Source organism: Equus asinus, chromosome 2, assembly GCF_041296235.1.
Source record: "Equus asinus isolate D_3611 breed Donkey chromosome 2, EquAss-T2T_v2, whole genome shotgun sequence".
Lineage (NCBI taxonomy): Eukaryota > Metazoa > Chordata > Mammalia > Perissodactyla > Equidae > Equus > Equus asinus.
In genome coordinates, this window is record NC_091791.1 from 74,132,754 (window position 1) to 74,153,739 (window position 20,986).

The 20,986-nt window shown below is 40.2% G+C and overlaps 1 long non-coding RNA gene across 1 annotated transcript; it reads right to left on the minus strand.

Annotated features, from left to right (window-relative positions):
• Positions 1-7,475: 7,475 nt before the first annotated feature.
• LOC123283378 (uncharacterized) lies at positions 7,476-8,950 on the minus strand. The gene is made up of 4 exons (XR_006524021.2): positions 8,735-8,950; positions 8,505-8,619; positions 8,016-8,088; positions 7,476-7,774 (listed from the first exon to the last, which is right to left on the minus strand). It is a non-coding gene; the product is annotated as an uncharacterized lncRNA (long non-coding RNA).
• Between the last annotated feature and the right edge of the window lie 12,036 nt (positions 8,951-20,986).

Here is a 20,986-nt window from a genome sequence, read left to right on the forward strand (position 1 = left end):
ATGACTCTTGAGCATCTGAAATAGGGCTAGTCCAAACTGAAATGGATTGCAAGTGTAAAATACGGGCCAGATTTCAAAGACAATATGAGTAAAATAATCTAAATTTTTTTTAGTAATTTTTGCATTGGTTATATGTCGAAATGATAATATTTTAGATACATTGAATTAAGTAAAATATATAATTAAAATTGATTTAATCTGTTTATTGTTACTTCTTAAAATGTGGCTACTAGGATACTTAAAGTTACTTATATGGCTTGAGTTTTGGCCTGCCTTATATTTCTATTGGACAATGCTGTTCTAGAAGATTTATTGTTTTACCTCTCACATTTATATCTAAAACCCACCTGGAACTGATTTTTGTGTGTCGCTTAAAATAAGGGTCAGTTTTCATCAATTTCCATATGGGTAACCAATTGATCTGGTACCATTTATTGAAAAGACTGTTTTCTACATTGTTCTGTAGTATTACTTCTGTTATAAATCAAGAGTCAGCATATATGTGGGTCTCTTTCTGTACTGTCTATTCTGTTACATTGCTCCATTTGTCTATCCTTTCACCATTAGCACATTCATCTTAATTACTGTGGCTTTATAATAACTCTATTTCTGGTGGTCAAGTTCTCCAGTTTTGTTCTTCCCTTATGATTGTCTTGCTTTTGCATTTCAATATCCATTTTATCATCAGCTTAGCAAGTCTCTCAGAAACACCTGCCGGAATTTTAATTGAAATGTGTTGAATGAATATATTTGTGGAGAATTGACATCTAGCTTCTAATCCGTGAACATGATTTATTTGTGTCTTCTTTCAATTCTTTCAATAATGTTTTATATTTCACTATGTGGAGAGTTCTTGCACATCTTTTGTTAGAGTTATTCTTAGGTATTGATTTTTAAATGCTAGTGTAAATGCTATTCATTTTAAATTTCTTTTCCTACTTGTCGTTACTGTCATAAAGAAATACACTTGTTTTTATTAACACTTTACCCAGAGACCTTTCTAAGTTCGTTTATTCATTCTAGGAGTTTCTTTGAAGATTCTTTTGGATTTTCTGTGAACACAGTCGTGTTGTCGGCAAATAATGACGGTTTAATTTCTTTCCCTCCTTTTTATTCCTTTCAGTTCTTTTTCCTTCCTTGCTTCACTGGTTAGGACTTCTGGTAAAGGTTCAGTTAAAATAGTAACAGCAAGCCTCCTTGTCTCTTTCTAATTTCAGAGGAAAAGGCTTTAACATTTCACCATTAAGTGTAACAACTTTTTGGGTTTTGTGGTGAGCTGTCTTTAGAGATAAGACATTACCTTCTCCTCCAAGTTGACTGAGGGGTTTTAAAAAACTTATATGTGCTAAATATTATCACATGCTTTTCTCTGCCTCTAAAAAAATAATTACATGCTGATTTTTCTTCTTTATAGTTGTATTATTGCTATGTATTACTGTGTAACAAATGACCCCAAAACTTAGCATGTGAAAACAAGAAGACTTTCTTAGCTCATATAGTTTCTGAGGGCTGGGAATCTGAGAGTGGCTTGCTGGGTAGTTTTGGCTCAGGGTTCCTCACAAGGCCGAAGTCAAGCTGCTGGCCAGGGCTTCAGTCATCTCCAGACTCAGTTGGGGCTGGAGAGGCTGCTTCCAAGCTCACACACATCATGCTGCAGGGCTTAGTCATGACTGTTGGCTGGAGGCTTCGGTTCCTCGGCACGTGGATCTCCCCATAGGGCTGCTCAAACATGGTAGCTTGCTTCTCCCAGATGAGAGATGAGAGAAATGATAGAGAGTGGGGGGTGGGGAGCATCCAAGATGGAAGCCCCAGACTTTAATAACCCAATCTCAGAAGTGACTCACCTTTATTTCTGCCAAATGCTATTGCTCACACAGATGAGGAATTTGTCCCGTATTATTTTAAAAATGTAAACCAAAAGAAGAACAATAGCAACTATGAAATGAGTGAAGGTGCAGACAGATGACCCTGCCGCCCTCCCTTCTCTCTGTGTCTGTCTCTTCCACTGTCTAGGGTAGAAGTGCTTTAACTGACCCACACAAATGTTCTGGTTTGCTTGGCAAGTAAATCCAGTCTCCTTTAGAGGAGAGAAGTGACTCACATCACCACAGTCTGATGAAAATAGCCCTTGAAATGTTATTGGAACATCCACGGTACTGTATGTATGCAGTATAGATTTAATTCTGATTTACCAATCTTCTGGCAAACCAACTTATGTAAGAAAACAAAGTGTGAATCTGAATTTTACATTTTAAATGACCACAGGCCTCATTTTGGAACTTCTGGCAGGGTCTTGATGATTTTCAGGAGTGTGATGCCATTATCACCCCTAAGTTGTTACCCGGTATCCCTCCTTAACCCTCCTCCTTTGCCTGTATCTATTAAGGAGGCTATAAACGCCATGACTGTATAGTTCTGGCCAGTGAAATCTATGTAGAATTCTTCTGGGAAAACCATTACATTACTGCTAAAAGCAGATATTTGCAGCTGCTCAGGTCTCTCCTTCTTTCCTCCTGAACACAGATTTGATGCCTGGGGCATCACCAGTTCTTTTGCCACCATGAGGAAAGGGCTAAGATAATCATAGAGAATCTGGTCCTGGAATCTCTGATGACTACACATATCAGTGACTATCCGCCCCTAGACTTGTTGTTTAGAAAAGTAAACTTGCAGTTACTTAAGCCACTTAAGTGGGATTTTCTGTCACTTACGTTTGAAACATTCCAAAATAAAACAGTGAAAATTCTTCCTTTAATTATGGCTTTAATTTTTGGACAATGCTAAGTTATCTGGACATCTGAGGTGCCCAACATAAGTGATCAAACTAGATGATGCTAAGGTTTTAGAGTCTTATAGATTATAAAAGTTAGCTTTAAAGAAATTCCTTAAGGGGGCAACCTACAAGCATGTCAAACAATATCAATTATATTGGAAGCTATTCTTAGGTAATTTTGAAATGTTATTTTGAAAAGTAACAGTCAATTTTTAAAAGGTCAGTGTCATTTCTTTATTGTCATCTCTCATTTCTCTTTTTATGCCCCAACATGACCCTGAATTCCTCTGCCCACACTCACTAAATGCTTGCTGACTGACTATACACACACATGCCTTGTCCTAGGCTTATCTTGGTCATCTACTAACCTCCTTCCGCCTTCTGCAAGTCCTAAGCATCAGAGTGTGCCCTGCATTATAAACCTTAAAGGAGAAAAGGCTTGTTTGTACAGCACTTAGTTCTGTTGTGCACCATGAAAGATTATATTAAAGATTTTTGTAAAGACAATAATGATGACAACGTTGATGATGATCATGATGATGTCCTAGGGCAGCACATGGGGTTAGATGATTCCACTTGCCTCTAGTTCAAAGAATTTTGTGGTATGTATGTAAAGCAGAGGATCTGATAGAATAATCTCTACCTAATAATTCTACTAGAAGAATTTCTATCATTCTATGAAGTGAAGCAAGGAGGCATGCAAAGGAAGGAGTGGACATCAGATGGGTGAGCTCCTGCCCAAAACAGGAATTTTTCACAAGTCCCTATCTGCCCAGAGTATTAGGAACTTGCACCCAGACCCTGAGTCTCCCACAGCCTCCACGCTCCAGGGTGGTTTCAGATGAGAAATACAGTGACACTGTGGTGTGTCCAGAATCTGAGGGGTTGTGCAGCCCGACTGTTGGAGTAAATATGTGCTGCTGGGAGCTCATGAGCTCTTTTGAGCATAGTGGCTTAGAATTGAATTGTGTGTTCTTCCAGAGGATTCACTCCTCTTTCCAAGAATTTCTTCTTTTGAATCACTGGCATTCACTCCTCTTTCCAAGAATTTCTTCTTTTGAATCACTGGCATTCATTGTGTTGCCCCCAAGTGATAGGCATCTGGGGTGGCAATAGTGTTCCTGACACCAAAGAGGTGAGGTATCTCATGTGGAAAGGCAACAGACAAAAAGTGCTATGTTTTCGATAAGAGGAGAGGCTCTCTTGGAGCTGAGGGGTGAGGGCCTGGGAAGACGTCATAAATTGGCAAGTCTCAAGCTGAATATTTGTCTTGCAAGAGATGGACCCTGGGTGCTAAAGGAAGACAAGGTTAGAGAGATGGTCAAAATCTGATTGTGCTGGGCCTTGAGTCCAGGATAAGTTTGGACTTTAAAAAATAGGTTCCAGGAAGCCACTGACAATTTATTCGTATTTTTTTCCTTTTTCTCCCCAAAGCCCCCAGGTACATAGTTGTATATTCCTCGTTGTGGGTCCTCCTAGCTGTGGCATGTGGGATGCCGCCTCAGCGTGGCTTGAGGAGCAGTGCCGTGTCTGCGCCCAGGACTCGAACCAACAAAACACTGGGCCGCCTGCAGCGGAGCGTGCGAACTTAACCACTCGGCCATGGGGCCAGCCCTCAGCCACTGACAATTTTTTGAGGGTAGAGCAGGACTCCTTAATTTTGGCACTACTGACATTTCGGGCCAGATAATTCTTTGTTGAGTAAGGCATTGTAGGAGGTTTGTCAGGCCCTCTGGCCTCTACCCACTAGCTGTCAGAGTTGCCCCCCACCCTAGTTGTGACATCCACCCACAAACATCTCCAGACTTTGCCACATGTTCCCTGGAGGCAGAATCATCCTGATTGAGAACCACTGGTGTAGAGGACAATCTATGAAGAAGGACGTTTTAGGAAGATGACTCTGGCAGCAGTCTGCAGGGCAGCTGGAAGAGGAAATCACTGAAGGAGTTGACTGGTTAGGAAGCAAATGCAATAGCCCCCAAGTGAGTGTAGCTGGCGCCCTGGGAGAGAATGGCTGGAAGGGCAGAAGGAGGTTGTACAACGAAGGGTGGACAAAACTTGGAGGCTGACTGAATTTGGGTAAAGGAAGATAGGAAAGGGTCAAAGATGGACATCAAGTGGGTGCCTAGAAGCATCATAACATCATTGTCAGAAATATGTGCTTCAAAAAATGGGGAATTTGGTGGGTGAGATTGGCCAAAAGTTTGGATTTTACACCCTTTTAGGAAAACAGAGGTGGGAACTACACTACTGTCTCTAGATTATAAATGGAAAAATTAAGTCAAAGAAAGATGAGTTGACCTGTCCAAAATGAAAATACTAATTTCTAACAGAGCTTATGCAAGAAGGACTCTTGACTCCTCCTCATAGCATGAAATGGATTCCCACCTGAAAGGACTTCCATTTGTTTCCTTTCAAAGTATTATGACACTGAAAGTGTGGTTCGCTGTCCTCTCCTTTCAAAAGTGTCTCAATTATGGTATAGCCTTGCCCATGGGGAAAGAGAGACTTAGTCTTTCAAGAAAGCAATAAAACCATGAGTTTTCATGGCATCTGGAAATCATTTCTCAATTAGAGGAGGAGCAGCTTCAAGCAGTAGCCACGGAGCACTGAGCCAGTAACCGGCCGAGCAGACTGTGCGGGGTTTCGATGCCAAGTCCAGTCAGTGATTTGGTCAGAGCAGGGTCAGCAGGCTGGAAAGCAGGTACCCTCGGGGCATCCTGGGAAAGCCCCTGGAAGGCAGGGGAAGGAAAGGGAGAGGCCTGGAAACTTCAGCTGCAAAAGGCCTGGAGCACGGCGCATGCAGCCCGGGGAGCGCAATGGTCACAGGGACTCTACCTTCGTGTCCTGCGCCATCCTCTGGGGATGCCCCATTGGAAGCCCTGGGGCAGAGGATGGAGAGACAAAGTGGAGCGCAGAACCTGTGAAGTAAGAGAACTGGTGACTCTCCTTAAACGCTGACCGTCCCTTCTTCCCTGCTGCTGCTATGCCCCATACACTCTCACAACCACCTGCACAAACAGCTGTGCAGGACCTGCTGAGACCTTGCCTCCTCCAGGAGGTGCACCGTCCTCCTGCTCCAGGTGTTCAGCATCTTGCCTAGCACTTTGTACTCTGCTTATCTGTCTGCAGATTGGCTTCTCTGCTTGGACTCTAAACTCCTGAGGGCAGGGGCTCCGTCGTGTTCAGTTCTGTTTAACCCAGAAGTCCCAGTTCTCCACACTCCCGGCTCAAATAATCCCAAACCAAGCCCCCACTGTGCATGTATGGAGGAAGGCAGGGGACCCAAATGTCCTGAGTCTCCCACAAGCCCCCTCTTCTTGCTGTGACCACTGCTCTGGGTGAGTCAGGACTAGCTGCCCTGCTGCCCTGTCCATTGTCATCCCCGCCCACCCTCCCTGACAGCCCAGCTAACATAGCGTCTAATGAAACTTTATTAAATGTTGAGGGTATCATTGGGTTAATAACAACCTAAGAACAGAAGGATGAAGAAAACCAGCCTCGCAAGATCAAATAACAACGACCCTGAAGCCCTTCCCCTGGGCCTTGTCTCCAGGAGTCTTCCTCTGGCCATGAGTCTTCTTGATTCTGGCTGGCAGCCCTGCTTGGGATCCGCTCCAGCCCAAACAAGAATCTCCCCTTCAAACCCTCCCTCCCCCAGCAATCTCTTCCCATTGCGGCGCTCCCCTCCCTCCAGGGTGGTGGCCTCTGTGTAGAATGTGCTGAGCAGTTCTGTACCTCTCCCGCTGCGCCAACGCCCCTTCGAGAAGCAAGTCTATTTAATGGAAATTCCAAATGTGAATTCTAGTGCCATCCTTGGAGTACAGAGGCTGACTGCAATTGAAAAACTATACTTCTTCATCTTTTATTTTTTCTTTATTTTATTATTAAATTTGTAGCACTTAACAAGGATGTCTGGGACATACTAAGAGCACAATGATGTTGGTTAATTGAATTGATGAACCTAGTTTCCTTCATTATTCAATTTTGGTGGGAGATAAAACAGTATTTGTAACTTGCTTAATGAAATAATTTAAGAGATAGTGGCTGCATGAAATAGTGGGAAAGTTTTACATTTATATCTTCTAACTTTGGAATTTATTGAAGGTGGCCAATTGATAATTTTTCGTTGGCTATAAACATGCAGTTCACATCCCCAAAACCAATAAACCTGTTTGATCCAATTCGAAGAGCCCAGGCAGAGAGTGGGGGTCAGGGAAAGGACAGTGACGTGGGGTTGGAATTCCCGTTGCAATTATGGGAAGCCAGGCCTCAACACAGTTGTAAGGTGTGCTGGGTGGCATTAGCCCAGGAGCTAGAAAGCAGAGAGCAGAGGTGAAATCTAGAAACAAGAAAATATAGTAAAACTTGAGTCAAAGCTATGAGGTATCTGAGCAAGCAAGACAGCTCCGGGTATGAGGTCCCAGGACAGTCACTGGTACCCAGAACACCAAGACTGATGGGGCGTGCTGGGAGGCAGAGCCTTGTGAAAGCCCCGGAGCTGCTGGCAGAAACTGAGGGTATTTTCCATGAAGCAGCTATGACCTGGTGGCCAAGAGGGCTTCAGCAAGTGTCAACCAGAAGTGAGAGCTCAAAGTTGGCTAGAAAACCCAGGTGGGCTGCCAAAGACCGGAACAAAATCCAAACGTCCATTAACGAGAGGATGTATGAATAAAGTGTGGTTCATACAACGCAGCAACAAAATGACCAAACTACAGCTGTGAAAACATGGCAGATTCTCTCAAACGTCACACTGAGCAAAAGAATGAAAACGCAAAAGAATACATCGATGTACTTCCATTCATTCAAAAACAGGCAAAACACAACCATATTTTTTAGGTTTTAAATACATGGGTTGTAAGACTATAAAGAAAAGCAGGGAAATGATTAGGCTAAATAATAATGACTCAGCTCCGGAGGAAGAGGCACAGGGGGCTTTTGCAGTGGTGATAATATTCTGTTTCTTCACTCGGCTGGTGGTTACAAGAGTGTTTGCTTTATCTGTATTAATTAAATCATCCACATATGTTTTGTGTACTTTTCTTTTTCTATGTTCTATTTCATTATTTTTTTTAAAGTGAAAAAAAGAAATCATACAAGTTAAAATTCTGCAACCAGTCCTTTTAAGGGAGAGTTCCAGACATTGCTTTGTTCACCAGCCATAAATAACAATTTTGCTAGGCTCTCCATAGGCAAAACTTGCAGGCTTCTTGGCTCATTTTCTCAATCAACAAACACTTACCAGGAGCTTACTATATGCTGGGTACTGTGCTAGCTGCTGGGGGTTCAAGTATGCTCCTTGCTCCCATGGCATCCTATGAAACAAAGAGAATTATGTGACACACAATGCTTCCCTTTTCCCCTGGAATTTCTGGAAGCTCAGAGCTGAAGTTTGTCGTTATTTTTGGTAGCTTTTTGGATGTAATTATTTACACCCTGCCCCCCTTGCTGCTTCATTATACAACCTACGTTTTTATACTCTTAGTTTTGCAGGATCTGCCACATTTTACTGGAAGCCACTTCAAATCCTTTTGGGTGGTAGAGAAAATAAGTGAATAATGGGGAGCCCCTTGCCCTCCTTTTGGCTGGCTCTTCTCCCTGTCCACGACTGGCCCCTTCCTCCCCGGCCCCCGCCCCCTGCCCCAGGGCCCTGCTTGCCCTTTCTGCCCCTCTCCATAAACCCCAATCCAGAGGAAATGCCCCGTGCCTGAGACATTTTGGGGGCTCTTACCTTCATACTGTCCTATTTCCCAGTCCCTCAGAGTCAGGAGCTAGAAACATGTGAGCAGAGCTTTCCTCTCTTATCCCGGGGCCAGCAGAGGAGTCACAGACTGTGTAAAGGGGAGCTGTGAAGCAAGAGCAGGAGCCAAGTTACTCCTGGATTTGTACGCTGAAGGCCTCCATTACCCTGGCAACAACGGGCTGGAAGGGGCCTTCAGACAGAAATATACTTTAATTTACCATTTTGAAAGACTCTTAATCAGCTCTCAGAACATACTTCACTTTACTAAAAGATATCCTGAGAGGAAGCATATTTCAAGGGACTAGGACTGCCAGATGACTTTTGCTGTGGAAGGAAAAGTTATTTAAAATGTTGCCCCCAAATGAATGTGCTGGCTGGCCCCGGGCTGGCCTGGGGACAGGGCGCCGGCGCCTCTGTGGTGAGTCCAGGGTCAGTTCCGCTTTGCAGGGTGCCCTGCATGGAGGGGCTTATGACAGGGAGGCGGCTGTGGGGATCAGGCAGCCTTTTTTCCCTTGGCGTGATAAACCTGTGCAGGCATCTTTGGAATGTGACCATGCCAACGATCCTGTTCCCTTTATGACTCCATTGGCTTCTGGGCCATTTCCCAGACATTATCTGGAGAGAGAAAAATGTTCAGGGAGCTGAAAAAAAAGTGCCTTAATTATGTTTAGATCCATTTTCAGCATGCCTGAAATAAGTTTGGGCTGTTCTGGGGAAACGACTGAGAGCTGTGTGCCGTATGGCTGCACTCTTGAGTTGGAAGAAAATGCATTCAGAATAACAGTGTAAAGTCCTGGAAATGTACGAATTTCAATGAAAACACAAACCCTCTAGTGTTCCTGGTACACATACACTCACACATACATGGGCACCCACTCATGCATACACACATACATGCACACACAAATGCGTCCATGAGCACATGTGCACACACATGCACACACAAATGCACACACGCACGTACATGCGCAACCACACAACCCTCTGTCTAACTGGTTATGAACACAAAGGTCGGAGTGGGAAAGGGGGAAGGAGGGAAAGGTATGTAGGGAAGACACTTTGAAAAAAACAATGTCTTTAGTACAGACACCTAGAGAAGGGTGGGTCCAAAGTATACGGGTTCTCCATCAGGAAACGAATGCACTGCAGAGGATGGTAAAACCACAGCCAGAGTCTTGGCACAAGCGGGGCAAGTGTGGGCTGTGGAACCTTAGTGTCTCTAGGTTTGGGGGAACACACCTCTGCCGAGACTTGGTCTTCGGCCTCGCCACAAGTAAGTTCCTATGAAGATGTGATTTTCCCAACACTTCTTGGACCACATCAGGTCTTAAAATTCCCCACAGATTCCCTCACATCCCAGCAACTTCATTCAAGAGATGCCACACTCTCTGTCCCTCTTTGTCTCGGAAGTGTGTCCACCTGGTTCACCTTCAGTGCCCTGACTCCCTGCTCTGGACAGAACCCTCTTTCTGAATCTTCCCTCTCCCAGTTCTTTACTCTCTATCTGCCTGCTGTAGTGTAGTGTCAGCTAAGGAGCTGAGATTTCAACTGTTACCCAAAAAAATATCGACTTTTATGAAAAGATCGTAGAGTGAAAGTTCTGCTTTTTAAGCAGAGCAATCCTTGAAGGTAGCTTCTCAGATGCTACCGAGCAAGCATGCGGGGTAAAGTTCTTTCCTAAATTCCTCACATCCCACACATAGGCTGCCCTCTGTATTGCCCATGGGTGGGATGGTCTGACTATTCCATATTCAGGACAATCTGAAGAAGAGCATGGGAACGGGTGTCCGGGATCACAGAAGGACATTTTCCGAAGGCACGTTCCCAGGAACACTGGCTCCACAGGAAGCTGTGACTGTAGCCTGAAAGTGAGTTCTAGAGATAATGGAATGAAACTGGCTCTGTTACTGTGGGGTTTCTTGAATCCCTAATATGCTGATGTAGCTTGTGCATCCCCAATAGGGGCATATAAAATGCATTAATCCTAAACTTATCAGACCCTGGCACTCTCTCTTTCTCAAGGAGCAGTGGTTGAGATGAACCCTCATGGAATGCAAGTTTAGGCAATGCTGCCACAGGTAGATTTGGCACAGTTTGGGATTTGAGTTTGCTGACTCTTTGTGGGGGGGAAGGGCGCAGGAGGGAGGAGAAGATAGACTGTTAGGAAAGTGTGGGTCTTTCCAATTACTGCTTCCTATAAACTCTGCTGTAATAAGCCCCCAAGGAATGGATAGGGAATGTTTGCCATTCTTTTTGGCTGCCCAGCATCTGAACTCCCTTCCTTGATTTGGGGAAGTCCCCACTCAGTGAGTCTTGGTGGGAAGCAGAGCCCACCTTCTCCCTAATGAAACAAAAAATGTGTTGCTTGCTTTCCCTTGCAGCTAGGGTGGGGAGTGGAGCCAGGCTTGTCAATCAGATGCAGGTGCTTATGTCCACCAAAGACACTTTTGAGATTATTCTTAGCAGCATGATAGCCACAAACTGGAAACACCACAAATGTCCACCAGTAGTAGAAAAGATAAAGAAGCTGTAGTATATTCATACAATGGAATATAACAAAATAAGGAAAAGATTTAACAATGTCTGCATGCAACAGCATGGAGGAAGCTTACAGCCGTGACATTGACTGAGAGAAGGTGGACACAAGTATATACTGTGATTCCACTCATTTGAAGCTCAGAAGCAGGCAAAACTAATCCATGCTAATAGATGTCAGAGTAATGGATGAGCTAAGGGGATTAGTAAGTGGTGGGGGCATGAGGGAACTTCTTGGGGTTCGGGAAACATGCAAAAATGTATCAAGCTATACACTTAATATCTATGCGATTTACTCTATGTAAGTTACATCCTATCCAAAAAATAGGTAAATTAACAGAAGGATGGGGAAAAAACCAAACATTTACTGTCTACTGACATAATAACTAGCATTTAAAAAATATTTGTGCTCTAGGAATTGTATATATATAAAAACATATATTATATATTTAAAAAATATATGAATATAAAATCTCGTTTATTGCTCATAATAACCCTGTGGCTAAGGTTCTGAGACTTTTAAAAATAGCTTGAGGTATAATTGACAAATTAAACTGCATATATTTAACAAATATAATTTAAAAAGTTTTGATGTGTAAACACCTCTACAACCATCAAGACAATGAACATGAGTATCACCCCAACAGTTTCCTCATGGCCCTTTGTAACCATCTCCCACCCCTGCTCCTTCCTGCCCATCCCCCACCCTTCTCCCATTCCCAGGTAACCACCGGTCTGCTTCCTGTTACTATAAGTTAGTTTGCGTTTTCTAAAATTTTACACAATTACACTCATACTTCATTCCTTTTAATTGCTGAAGAGGATCCAATTATTTAATTTGTCCTTTCACCGGTTATTTTTTTGTTTGGATTGTTTCCAGTTTGGGGCTGTTATGAACGAAGCTGCTCAGAACTTTGTGCACATCTCTGTGTGAATGGGTACCTTTCTCCTGAGTGAATACCTGGGAGGAGAATGGCTGGATCGTATGGCAGGTGCATGTTGAACAGTTTAAGAAACTGCAGAATTCTTTTCCCGGTTGGACATACCATTTCATGGCAGGTTCTGAGAGTTCCAGTGCACATCTTCGCCAACACTTGGTATAGTCAATCTGTAACCATTCTATTTGGTGTGTAGTGGTATCTCCTTGTGGTTTCTAATTTGCATTTTCCTAATTTGAGCATCTTCTCACTTTGCCACGTGTATCCTCTTTGGTGAAGTGTCTATTAAAATCTTTTGTCCATTTTTAAGACAGGTTGTTTGTCTTCTGATTATTGAGTTTCTGAGAATTCTTAATATATTCTGGGTGCTAGTCCTTTATCACATATGTGATTTGCGAATATTTTCTTCTAGTCTGTGACTTATCTTCTCATTCTCTTAACAGCGTCTGAAGAACAGAAATTTTTAATTTTGATGAAGTCTAATTTATCAATTTCTTCTTTTTATGTATTGTGTTTTTGGCGTCACATCTAAAATATCTGTGGCTAAACCACGGTATCAAAGGTTTTCTTCTAGAATTTTTATAGTTACAGGTTTTACATCTAGGTTTATAAAGCATTTTCAATTAATTTTTATATATAGTATGAACTATGCATTGTGGTTCTTTTTTTTTTGCATATAGATATCCTTTGTTCTGGCACTATTTATTGAAAAGACTATACTTTACTGAATTGCCATTGTATTTTGGTCAAAAATCAGTTTACTATGTGTGTATTTCTGTTTTTGGACTCTATTCTATTTTGTTCATCTATTTGTCTATCTTTACACCAATACCAACTTTGTTGTGCTTTGTCCATATTGTTTTGGCTATTTCAGATCCTTGGCATTTCCACATGAATTTTAGAATTAGCTTGTGAATTTTTTAAAAAAAATTCTGCTGGCATTTTGATAGGGCTTGTATTAAATCCATACACCTATTTGGGGAAAATTGACATCTTTATATTAATTCTTCTGACCCAGGAATAAAGGTATATCTCTCTATTTATATCTTCTTTAATTTCTCTGAGCAATATTTTGTAGTTTTTAGTGTATAGTTTTTGCACTTTTTAGTCAGATTTACTTTTAAATATTTTATATTTTTATGCTATTGTAAATGCTATTTTAATGTCTGTTTCTGATTGTTGCTGGCATTTATAAATACAGTTTATTTTTGTAAGTTGACCTTGTGTCCTCTGTCCTTGCTAAACTTGCTTATTAGTTATAATAGCTTTTTTTGGATAGATTGCATCAGATTTACATAGATGATAACATCATCTGTGAATAAAAACAATTTTACTTTTTCCTTCCCAATCTGGATACTTTTATTTCATTTTCTTGATTGATTGCATTGGTTAAAACCCCCAGCACCTTGTTGAATAGAAGCGGTGAGAGCAGAAGCTCTTATCTTGTTCTTGATCTTAGAGGGAGAGCATTTAGTCTTTCACCATTAAGTGAAGTTAACTGTCGAGTTCTTCATGGATGCCCTTTATCAGGTTGAGAAAGTACCTTCTATTCTTAGTTCGCTGAAAGTTTTTATTGGGAATGAATATTAGATTTGAAAAATGCTTTTAATATGTCTATTGAGAGGTCATATGGCTTTTTGTTTTTAGTTTGTTAGTATGGTGAATTACGTTGATTTTCAAATGTTAAACCAACTTTACATTCCTGAGCTAATCCCGACTTGATCATGATGAATTTCTGGATATTTTGAATTCATTTAACTAAAATTTTCTTGAGAAATTTGCATCTACATTAATGACAGATATTTGCCTGTAGCTTTCTTTTCTTTGTGTGGTTTTGGTATTAGGGCTTGGTATCAGGACTGGCTTCACAGAATGAGTGGGGGAAGAATTTCCTCCTCTTCAATTTGTAGAATTGGTATTCTGGAAAAGTCTGTAAAATTGGTATTATTTCTTCCTTAAATGTTTGGAGAATTCACCAGTGCAGACTTCTGGTCCTGGAGGGTTTTTTGGGGGAAGGTTTTTGACTACATCTGGAATTTCTTCAATATATATAGGGCTACTCAGGTTATCTATTTCTTCTTCAGGGAGATTTGGTAGTTGTGAATTTTAAGGAGTTTGATCTTCTCACTAAGTTGTTGAATTTATTGGCTTAAGGTTGTTTATAATTGTACTGGGTTGAATAGTGTTCCCCCAAAGTTCGTGTCCACTAGAATCTCAGAATGTGACCATGTTTGGAAATGGGATCTTTGTAGATGTAATTAATTAAGATAAGGTCATACTGGATTAGGGTGGGCCCTAAATCTAATATGATTGATGTCCTTAGAAGATGAGGGAAATTTACACACAGAGACACAGGTACACAGAGATGCCATGTGATGAGAGAGGAAGAGATTGTAGTGGTAAAACTGCAAGCCAGGGAATGCCAAGAATTGCTGGCCACCACTCGAAGCTAGAAAAAGGCAAGGAAGGATTATACCCAATCTCAGAGGGAAAATAGCCCTGCTGACACCTTGATTTTGGATTTCTGGCTTCTAGAACTGGGAGAGAATGCATTTCTGTTATTTTAAGCCACCAGTTTGTGGTACTTTGTTATGACAGCCCTTTTAATATCTCCAGAATATATAGGATATCACCTCTCTCATTCCTGATAGTGGTAATTTGTGTCTGCTCTTGTTTTTACTCATCAATCTGGCTTGAGATTTATTAATTTTCTCAAAGCACCAGCTTTTGGTTTCATTGATTTTTGTCTGTTGCTTTTCTGTTTCCTAGTTTATTGATTTCCATCCTAATGTGTAATATTTCCTTTCTTCTACTACTATGTGTCTAATTTTCTCTTTTTTTCTAGTTCTTAATGTAAAACCAGAAGTCATTGATTTGAGACCTTTTTTCTCTTCTAATGTTTTAGAGTAGTGCAATAAAGTTCCTTCTCAGTACTGTTTAGCAGCATCTCACACATTTTCGTATGTGATGTTTTCATTTTTATTCAGTTCAAAATATTTTCTAATTTCTCTTATGATTTCTTCGACCCTGGGTTATTTAGAAGTATGTTATTTAGTTTCCAAGTATTTGGAGATTTTCCAGTGATCTTTCAGTAATTGATTTATCCTTTGGTTTTAATTCCACTATGGTCAGAGAATACACTTTGTTTGAAAATCTATTTACATTTATTGACACTTGTTTTATGACTCAGAACATGACCTATGTTGGTAAATGTTCTGTGTGTGTATGAAAAGAACGTGTATTCAGCTGTTCTCGGATGGAGTGTTAAATAAATGTCAGTTAGGTCAAGTTGATTGGTAGTGTTGTTTAAATCTTCTATATCTTTACTAATATTCTCTCTACTTGTTCTGTCAATTATCAATATTATGATATTGGATCACTATCATTATGGATTTCTCTATTTCTCTTTATAGTTCTAGCAGTCTTTGATTCATATATTTTTAAGCTCTTTTATTAGGTGCATGCGTATTTAGTATTGTTATGGTGTCTTGTTGAATTGATTCCTCTATTATTATGACATAATCTTTTTACCTCTGATAATATTATTTCCTCTGAAATTTATTTTGTATGATATTAATATAGGTAATCTATCTTTCTTTCAATCAGTTTAAGTACCATTTATCTTTTTGCATCATTTTCACCTAATTATGTGTTAATTTATTTTTTGAGGTTTCTTTTAAATTTATTAAATTATTGTTAGTTCAGGAAGTCATCGTAAATTGGCCCTCCCAACAAATTTATATATGAAAGGGATTTTTTTTTTTAAATTGCAGTAACATTGGTTTATAACATTAGATAAATTTCAGGTATACATCATGATATTTTGATTCCTGTATAGATTACATCATGTTCACCACCCAATGACTAATAACAATCCATCACCACACACATGTGCCTAACAGTCCTTTTGCCCTCTTCCCTCCCCCCTTTCCCTGTGGTAACCACCAATCCAATCTCTGTCTCTGTGTGTTTGTTTGTCATTGTTTTTATCTTCTACTTATGAGTGAGATCATGTGGTATTTGACTTTCTCACCCTGACTTGTTTCACTTAGCATAATACCCTCCAGGTCCATTCATGTTGTCACAAATGGCCAGATTTCATTGTTTCTTATGGCTGAATAGTTTTCCATTGTGTATATATACCACATCTTCTTTATCTATTCGTCCCTTGATGGGCACCTAGGTTGCTTCCAAGTCTTGGCTATTGTGAACAATGCTGCAATGAACATAGGGGTGCATGTATCTTTATGCGTTTGTGTTTTTCATGCTCTTTGGATAAATACCCAGCAGTGAAATAGCTGGATCATATGGTAGTTCTATTCTTAATTTTTTGAGGGATCTCTGTACTGTTTTCCGTAGTGGCCCCACCAGTTTGCACTTCCATCAGCAGTGTAGGAGGGTTCCCTTCTCTCCACATCCTCTCCAACACTTCTTGTTTCCTGTTTTCTTAATTATAGCCATTCTAAAGGGAGTGAGGTGATATCTCATTGTAGTTTTGGTTTGCATTTCTCTGATAGTGATGCTGAATATTCTTTCATGTGCCTGTTGGCCATCTGTATATCTTCTTTGGAGAAATGTCTGTTCAGATCTTTCCCCCATTTTTTAATTGGGTTGTTGGTTTTTTTTGTTGTTGAGGTGTATGAGTTCTTTATATATTTTGGATATTAACCTCTTATCAGATATACGGTTTGCAAATATCTTCTTCCAACTGTTAGTTATCTTTTCGTTTTGTTGGTGGTTTCCTTTGCTGTACAGAAGCTTTTTAGTTTGATGTAGTCCCAGTTGTTTATTTTTTCTGTTGTTTCGCTTGCCTGGTCAGACATGGTACTTGAAAACATGCTGCTAAGACTGATGTCAACGAGGGTACTGCCTATGTTTTCTTTTAGAGGTTTCAGGGTTTCACGTCTTACATTCAAGTCTTTAATCCACATTGAGTTGATTTTTGAGTTTGATGTAATATAATGGTCTACTTTCATTCTTTTGCATGTGGCTGTCTTGTTTTCCCAACACCATTTCTTGAAGAGACTTTCCTTTCTCCATTGTATCTTCTTGGCTCCCTTGTCAAAAATTAGCTGTCCATCTATGTGTGGGTTTATATCTGGGCTCTCGATTTTGTTCCATTAATCGGTGTGTCTCTTTTTGTGCCAGTACCATGCTGTCTTGATTATTATAACTTTGTAGTATAGTTTGAAATCAGAGAATGTGATACCTCCAGCTTTCTTCTATTTTCTCAGGGTTCCTTTGGCTATTCAGGGTCTTTTGTTGTTCCATATAAATTTTAGGATTCTTTGTTCTATTTCTGTGAATAATATCATTGGACCTTTGATAGGGATTACATTGAATCTGTAGGTTGTTTTAGGAAGTATGGATACTTTAACTATGTTAATTCTTCCAATCCAAGAGCACAGAGTATCTTTCCATTTCTTTGCATCTTTTTAAATTTCTTTCAACAATGTTATAAAACTATAAAGTTTTCAGTGTACAGCTCTTTCATCTTTTTGGTTAAGTTTATTCCTAGGTGTTTATTCTTTTGTTGCAATTGTAAATGGGATTGTAATTAATTTCTCTTTCTGCTACTTCATTGTTAGTGTATAGAAACACAACTGATTATTATATGTTGATTTTGTATCCTGTGAATTTACCGTATTCATTTATTATTTCTAAAATTTTTTGGTGAATTCTTTAGAGTTTTCTATGTATAAAATCATGTCATCTGCATACAGTGACAGCTTCACTTCTTCCTTTCCAGTTTGGATCCCTTTTACTTCTTTTTTTGTGCCTGATTGCTCTGGCTAGGACTTCCAATACTATGTTAAACAAGAGTGGTGAAAGTGGGCATCCTTGTCTTGTTCTTGTTCTTAGAGGAGTAGCTTTCAGTTTTCTCCATCGAGAATGATATTACTGGCTGTGGGTTTGTTATATATGGTGTTTATTATGTTGAGGTACTTTCCTTCTATATCCATTTTATTCAGAGTTTTTTTTTTTAATCACAAATGGATGCTGTATCTGGTCAAATGTTTTCTCTGCATCTATTGAGATGATCATGTGATTTTTATTCTTCATTTTGTTAATGTGGTATATCATGTTGATTGATTTGCGAATGTTGAACCATCCCTCCATCCCTGGAATAAATCCCACTTGATCTTGGTGTATGATCTTTTTAATGTATTGTATTCAAATTCTTACCATTTTGTTGAGGATTTTTGTATTGATTTTCATCAGTGATATTGTCCTGTAATTTTCCTTTTTTGTGTTGTCCTTGTCTGATTTTGGCATCAAGGGTAATGTTGGCTTCATAGAATGAGATCTTTACTCTGTTGTATAGGTCCATATTTCCATCTGGTATTGTTTCTTTCTGCCTGAATGACTTCTTTAATATTTTTTGCAGTGCAGGTCTGCTGATGATAAATGCTTTCAGCTTTTGTATTTCTGAAAAAGTCTTTATTTTGCTTTCACTTTTGAAAGATACTTTTGCTGAGCATAGAATTCTAGTTTGACAATTTTTCTTTCAGCACTTTAAAGATGTTAATCCGTTGTCTTCTTACTTGCATTTTTTTCTGAGAAAACTGCTATCATCCTTATCTTGTTACTCTGTACATAACATCTTTTCTTTCTCTGACTGTCTTTAAGAGTTTTTTTTATTACCATTTTTGGCAATTTGGTTATGATGTGCCTTACTGTCATTTTCCTTACTTTTCTTTAACTTGGGATTCAGCTTGTTGAAAAATACAGTAAAGTTTGATTTGACTTTTTAAAATATCTTTCATGTCTCTACTTAACTCTTTGAATATACTCTTTGAATATAAGGAATAGAATTATAACTACTTTAATGTCCTTGTCTGCCATTTCTAATATCTGTGTCAGTTCTGTAGCAGTTTTGATTGATTTTTCTTTTCTTTTCTTTTTTTTTTTTCGAGGAAGATTAGCCCTGGGCTAACATCTGTTGCCCATCCTCCTCTTTTCACTGAGGAAGACTGGCCCTGAGCTAACATCCATGCCCATCTTCCTCTACTTTATATGTGGGATGCCTACCACAGCATGGCATGCCAAGCGGTGCCATGTCTGCACCCGGGATGCGAACTGGCGAACCCCGGGGCACCGAAGTGGAATGTGCGCACTTAACCACTGCACCACTGGGCTGCCCCTGATTTTTCTTTTTGTTATAGGTCACATTCTCCTGCTTCTTTGTATATCGGGTAGTCTTTTACTACATCCTAAACACTGTGAATTTTACCTTGTTGGATGCTGGCTGATTTTGTATTTTCAGAAATCTTTTGGGTGGTGTTCTGGGGTTCAGATAAGTTATTTGGAAACAGTCTGATCTTTTCAGGTCTTGCTTTTAATATTCGTCAGGCAGGACTGGAGCAGTGCTCAATCTGGGACTAATCTTTCCCCATGTCTAGGGAAAGACTGTGTACTCTTATCTGATGCCCTGTGAACCATGAGGTTTTCCAGTTCAACTAGCAAGAACAGTCACTGTTCTCAGCCACACAGGAGTACTGGCACTCTTACTGCTAATCTGTTCAGGTGGTGTTTTTTCCTTCTGCCTCAGTTAGTTTCCTCATGTGATCAGTACTCTGCTCTGATCAGTACTCACTAATCAGTACTCTGCTTAATACTTGAGGGAGACTCTCTGCAGGACTGCAGAGCTCTCCCTCTACGTGGCTCTCTCTCCTCTCCTGTAACTCTGGCTGCCTCGGTCTCCCCGTGCTCTCAACTCTATTTCCTCAATTCAGAAAGTCCACCGGGCTGTGGGGTTCTATCTCAATGTGCCACGGCCTGGAAAATCTTTCAAGGCTGTAAGCTGGGCCAATCGTAGGGCTCCCCTTATTTGTTTCCCACCTCTCAGGGATCACTGTCCTCTATTGTCTAGTGGCCAGTGTCTTAAAAACCATTGTTTCATATATTTTGTCCTCCTTGGGGGGGGGGGGCAAATCTTGTCTCTGTCACTCCATCTTGGCTAGAAAAAGAAGTCCCTCTTTGACTTTTTACCCCCATTTTGTAGATGAGGAATCTGAGACTTAGAGGGATTAAGGAATTTGCCCAGGGTAACTGAGTTTGTAACCAGGAAGCCCATGTTCACATCTGGGCCATCCAATGCCAGAGGCATGCTTTTAAGAATCACTACGCTCTGGTGCTCCTGTGGTCCACACACTCTATGTAGAAGACTTTATCCCATATTTGCAGTTGCAGTCTTATTCATTTAACAAATATTTGTTGAGGGCCTGCCATGTGTTAGGCCTAGTCAAGGTGCCAGGGATGCAGCTGTGAGCAAGTTGATCCCAGTCCCCCACCCTCTTAGAGCTAACCTTCTCTGAGGAGGAAAGGGACAGCACCAAGGCACGAAGTAATTCATACAGCCTGTGAGACAGCAGTGTTCCAAGATAAAGTCAAACAGAGAAGAGGTGTAGAGTACGTGTGTGAGTGAGTGTGTGTGTGTGTGTAGTGAGAAGAGGTTGCAATTCAGATACGGAGTTCAGGGAAAGCTTCACTAAGAAGGTAGCATTTACATAAAGAGGTGAACAAGTTCTGAGTGAAAGATGAGCGAAAGGGATGTCCAGTATTTCATACTAGAAACAGTAATAGGTATCATTAATGAAACACTTTCTAAGGTCCAAGCTTGTGATGGGGATTTATGTGTATTACCTTTACACACAAAAGATGAGGAAGCTGTTTTTTCTAATATGTAAATTTATATATTGCTTTTTTAAAAATTATAGGAAAATAATACATGGTGGTTGTAAAACAATAATAAAGCAATACAGACGCATATGTAAATACAAGGTAAAGATCTCCTTGTAACTACTCTCTTCTCATTCCTCTGCTACATTCTACCAGAGATGACTCTTATTAACAATCAGATGAATCCTTCTACGCATTGTAAACATATATGTAAAAATATACATATAAAATGGGGTCATGGTATATGTGTTGTCATGTAACCTAGTTTTATTCCCATTTCACAAATGTATCATGCACAGCTTTCCATGCTGATTT